The sequence below is a fragment of the Triticum urartu genome, chromosome 6 (genome assembly GCF_003073215.2).
Source record: "Triticum urartu cultivar G1812 chromosome 6, Tu2.1, whole genome shotgun sequence".
NCBI lineage: Eukaryota > Viridiplantae > Streptophyta > Magnoliopsida > Poales > Poaceae > Triticum > Triticum urartu.
In genome coordinates, this window is record NC_053027.1 from 457,062,132 (window position 1) to 457,068,131 (window position 6,000).

Below are 6,000 nucleotides of genomic sequence, written 5' to 3' on the forward strand. Positions count from 1 at the left end.
GTGCGCAAACCTCTGTAGAGTGTATAAACTAATCATGATTAGTCGTGTCCCCGGTTATGGACGTCTTGAGTATCTAGTACTTGGATTATCACGTGAATCTCATCATGTTACTTTAAATTAATTTTGTTGGGTTTAATGATGTTACTTAATTGGGATTGAGAATGCCCATTCTCAATGTTTAACAACCACCATGATAGTTAAATAAAATTTATTCCTTTGCAGTAGGGAAAAATTGGCTTTTCGCAAAAACCTTATAACCATAGAGCTTTTCCACCAGCCAAATATGCATGTAGTGATAGCCTTTATTCATCATTCTCTATGGTGTGAATTTGCCAGTACATTCAATGTACTGACCCTTTGTGGCTGCAACGTCTCATGTTGCAGGATTATCTTACGGCGAGTAAGTGATATGTTAGGGTTACGATTTCTACACTCAACTTTGCCGTTGGTGTTGATGGGAATCCACAACCTTGTTACTTCCGCTATTTTGGATTGAGGTAATAGTATTTACGTTACTTTTACATGTGATTTACGTCTGTTATAAATCCTCGAGTACTATGTGTGTCAGCATACCGATCCAGGGATGACACTTAAGCACAGAGACTTGATCCATTCGGGTCGGGTCGCTACACTTTCATCATGTTGGTTTGATTCATGTTCGCTACTTTGATAATTTGATATGTGGGTTGACCGGTGCTTAGGTGTTGTTCTTACTTGAACAAATCTCCTACTTATGATTAACCCCCTCGCAAGCATCCACAACTATGAGAAAAGTATTAAGATAAAATCTAACTATAGCATTAAACTTTTTGATCCAAATCAGTCCCTTACGAAGCAGCACATAAACTAGGGTTTAAGCTTATGTCACTCTCACAACCCATCATCTAATAACTACTTCACAATGCATTCCCTTAGGCCCTAATAAGGTGAAGTGCCATGTAGTCAACGTTAACATGACACCACTAAGGGAATCACAACATACATACCATCAAAATGTCGAACATATATCAAATTCACACGATTACTTGCAACAAGATTTCTCACGTGACCTCAAGAACAAAAGTAACTACTCACAAATGATAATCATGCTGAAGATCAGAGGGGTATTAAATAGCATTATTGATCTGAACATATAATCTTCCACCAAATAAACCATATAGTAATTAACTACAGATGTAATCAACACTTGAGTCACCCACAAGCACCAATCTAAGGTTCCGGTACAATTATTGAACACGAGATGAACTAGGGTTTGAGAGGATATGGTGATGTTAAATATATTGATGGAGATTGCCCTCCCCAAGATGGGAGAGTTGTTGGTGATGATGATGACGATGATTTCCCCCTCTGGGAAGGAAGTTCCCCCGGCGGAATCACTCCACCGGAGGGTAAAAGTGCTCCTGCCCAAGTTTCGCCTCGAGACGGCGGCGCTTTGTCCTGAAAGTCCTCCCCTTATTTTTTTTCTAGGTCAAAATGACTTATATATATACCAGAAGAGGGGCACCGGAGGTGGGACGAGGAGGGCACAACCCACCAGGGCGCGCCTGGGGGCCCTGGCGCGCCCAGGTGGGTTGTGCCCACCTAGTGGGCCCCCTCTGGTAGTTCTTTGCTCCAATAATTCTTATATAATCCATAAAAAACTTCGTGAAGTTTCAGCTCATTTGGAGTTGTGCAGAATAGGTGGCCAGACGCAGCTTTTTCAGGTCCAGAATTCCAGCTGCCGGTATTCTCCCTCTTTGTGTGAACCTTGCACATTATGAAAGAAAAGGCATTAGAATTACTCCATAAAGCATTATTATGCATAAAAACATCATAAATAATAGTAGGAAAACATGATGCAAAATGGACGTATCAACTCCCCCAATCTTAGACCTCGCTTGTCCTCAAGCGAAAACCGAAATCGAAAAACATGTTCACATGCTTAGAGAGAGAGGTGCCGATAAAACAAAATGAGGACATATAAGCATCATGTATATTATTATAACAACAACAAACTTTATTATAAAATATTTATCATAAACTTCTATAATATAACTTCTCACGAACAAGTAACAATTCATCACAACATCGAAGTATAAAGCATAAACTCTATTGAAAACCAACAAACTATGTTCTCAGTCAACTTTGCAACTACAATTCATCATCTTTTCAGGAAGGGTAACGTATCGGAGTGCTACCTCTTGAGCATGCGTTGGTGTTCCCTTGAAGAGGAAAGGGTGATGCAGCAAAGTAGCGTAAGTATTTCCCTCAGTTTTTGAGAACCAAGATATCAATCCAGTAGGAGACTACACACAAGTCGCCTAGTACCTGCACAAACAATCAAGAACCTTGCAACCAAAGCGACAAAGGGGTTGTCAATCCCTTCACGGCCACTTGCAAAAGTGAGATCTGATAAAGATAATAAGATAAATATTTTTGGTATTTTTGTTGTATAGATTGGAAAATAAAGACTACAAAATAGTAAACAAGATGCGATAATAAAAGAGATGCAATATAATAAGAAAGAGACCCGGGGCCATAGGTTTCACTAGTGGCTTCTCTCATGATAGAAAATATTGCGATGGGTGAACAAATTACTGCCGAGCAATTGATAAAAAAGCGCATAGTTATGAGAATATCTAGGCATGACGTCCGTGTCAAGTAGACCGAAACGATTCTGCATCTACTACTATTACTCCACACATCAACCGCTATCCAGCATGCATCTAGAGTATTAAGTTCATAAGAATAGAGTAACGCATTAGGCAAGATGACATGATGTGGAGGGATAAAATCAAGCAATATGGTATAAACCCCATCTTTTTATCCTCGATGGCAACAATACAATACGTGCCTTGCTGCCCCTACTGTCACTGGGAAAGGACACCGGAAGATTGAACCCAAAGCTAAGCACTTCTCCCATTGCAAGAAAGATCAATCTAGTAGGCTAAACTAAACCGATAACTCGAAGAGACTTGCAAAGATATCAAATCATGCATATAAGAATTCAGAGAAGAATCAAATATTTTTCATAGACAATCTTGATCATAAACCTATAATTCATCGGATCTCGGCAAACACACCGCAAAAAGGTATTACATCGAATAGATCTCCAAGAACATCGAGGAGAACTTTGTATTGAGAACCAAAGAGAGCGAAGAAGTCATCTAGCTAATAAATATGGACCCGAACGTCTGTGGTAAACTACTCACACATCATCGAAGAGGCTATGGTGTTGATGTAGAAGCCCTCCGTGATCGAATCCCCCTCCGCGGATCGCCGGAAAAGGCCCAGATGGGATCTCGCGGGCACAGAAGGTTGCGGTGGTGGAAAAGTGGTTTCGTGGCTCCCATGGATGTTTTCAGGGTATAAGAGTATATATATAGGCGAAAGAAGTAGGTCGGTGGAGCTCCGTGGGGGCCACGAGGGTGGGGGCGCGCCCCCTGCCTCATGGAAGCTTCGTGGACTTCCAGATTTGTACTCCAAGTCTCCTGGGTGACGTTTGTTCCAAGAAAGATCCTCGCGAAGGTTTCGTTCCGTTTGGATTCCGTTTGATATTCCTTTTCTGCAAAACACTGAAATAGGCAAAAAAAAGCAATTTGCACTGGGCTTTCGGTTAGTAGGTTAGTCCCAAAAATAATATAAAGTGCATATTAAACCCATTAAACATCCAAAACAGATAATATAATAGCATGGAACAATAAAAAATTATAGATGCGTTGGAGACGTATCAAGCATCCCCAAGCTTAATTCCTGCTCGTCCTCGAGTAGGTAAATGATAAAAACAAATTTTTTGATGTGGAATGCTACCTAACATAATTTTCAATGTAATTTTCTTTATTGTGGCATGAATGTTCAGATCCAAAAGATTCAAGACAAAAGTTTAATATTGACATAAAAACAATAATACTTCAAGCACACTAACCAAGCAATTATGTCTTCTCAAAATAACATAGCCAAAGAAAGCTCATCCCTACAATATCATATAGTTTGGCCATGCTTCATTTTTGTCACACAAAATGCTCCCATCATGCACAACCCCGATGACAAGCCAAGCAATTATTTCATACTTTAGTATTCTCAAACTTTTTCAACTTTCACGCAATATATGAGCGCGAGCCATGGACATAGCACTATGGGTGGAATAGAATATGATGATGCAGGTTGTGTGGAGAAGACAAAAAAGGAGAAAGTCTCACAACGACGCGGCTAATCAACAGGCTATGGAGATGCCCATCAATTGATGTCAATGCGAGGAGTAGGGATTGCCATGCAACAGATGCACTAGAGCTATAAATTTATGAAAGCTCAACAAAAGAAACTAAGTGGGTGTGCATCCAACTCGCTTTCTCATGAATACCTAGGGCATTTTGAGGAAGCCCATCGTTGGATATACAAGCAAAGTTCTATAATGAAAAATTCCCACTAGTATATGGAAGTGACAAAATAGGAGACTCTCTATCATGAAGAAGATGGTGCTACTTTGAAGCACAAGTGTGGAACAAGGATAGTAACATTGTCCCTTCTTTCTTTTTCTCTCATTCATTTTTTTGGTGGGCTTCTTTGGCCTCTTTTTTATTTTTATTTTTCTAATTTTCGTCCGGAATCTCATCCCGACTTGAATCATAGTCTCCATCATCCTTTCCTCACATGGGACAATGCTTTAATAATGAAGATCATCACACTTTTATTTACTTACAACTCAAGAATTACAACTCGATACTTAGAACAAAATATGACTCTATGTGAATGCCTCCGGCGGTGTACCGGGATATGCAATGACTCAAGAGTGACATGTATGAAAAATGAATGGTGGCCTTGCCACAAATACGATGTCAACTACATGATCATGCAAGGCAATATGACAATGATGAAGCATATCATAATAAACGGAATGGTGGAAAGTTGTATGGCAATATATCTCAGAATGGCTATGGAAATGCCATAATAAGTAGGTATCGTGGCTGTTTTGAGGAAGATATAAGGAGGCCTATTGAAGGAAATATGCCTTAGAGGAAATAATAAAGTTATTATTTATTTCCTTATATCATGATAAATGTTTATTATTCATGCTAGAATTGTATTAACCAGAAACTTAGTACATGTGTGAATACATAGACAAACAGAGTGTCACTAGTTTGCCTCTACTTGACTAGCTCATTAATCAAAGATGGTTAAGTTTCCTAACCATAGACATGAGTTGTCATTTGATTAATGGGATCACGTCATTAGGAGAATGATGTGATTGACTTGACCCATTCCGTTAGCTTAGCACTTGATCGTTTAGTTTACTACTATTGCTTTCTTCATGACTTATACATCTTCCTATGACTATGAGGTTATGCAACTCCCGATTACCGAAGGAACACTTTGTGTGCTACCAAACGTCACAACGTAACTGGGTGATTATAAAGGTGCTCTACAGGTGTCTCCGATGGTACTTGTTGAGTTGGCATAGATCAAGATTAGAATTTGTCACTCTGATTGTTGGAGAGATATCTCTGGGCCCACTCGGTAATGCACATCACTATAAGCCTTGCAAGCATTGTAACTAATGAGTTAGTTGCGGGATGATGTATTACGGAACGAGTAAAGAGAATTGCTAGTAACGAGATTGAACTAGGTATTGAGATAACGACGATCGAATCTCGGACAAGTAACATACCGATGATAAAGGGAACAACATATATTGTTAAGCGGTTTAACCGATAAAGATCTTCGTAGAATATGTGGGAGCCAATATGAGCATCCAGGTTCCGCTATTGGTTATTGACCGGAGACATGTCTCGGTCATGTCTACATAGTTCTTGAACCCGTAGGGTCCGCATGCTTAAAATTCGGTGACGATCGGTATTATGAGTTTTTGTGTTTTGATGTACCGAAGGTAGTTCGGAGTCCCGGATATGATCACAGACATGATGAGGAGTCTCGAAATGGTCGAGATGTAAAGATCGATATATTGACGACTATATTCGGACACCGGAAGTGTTCCGGGTAGTTTCGGGTTACCGTGCTACCTCT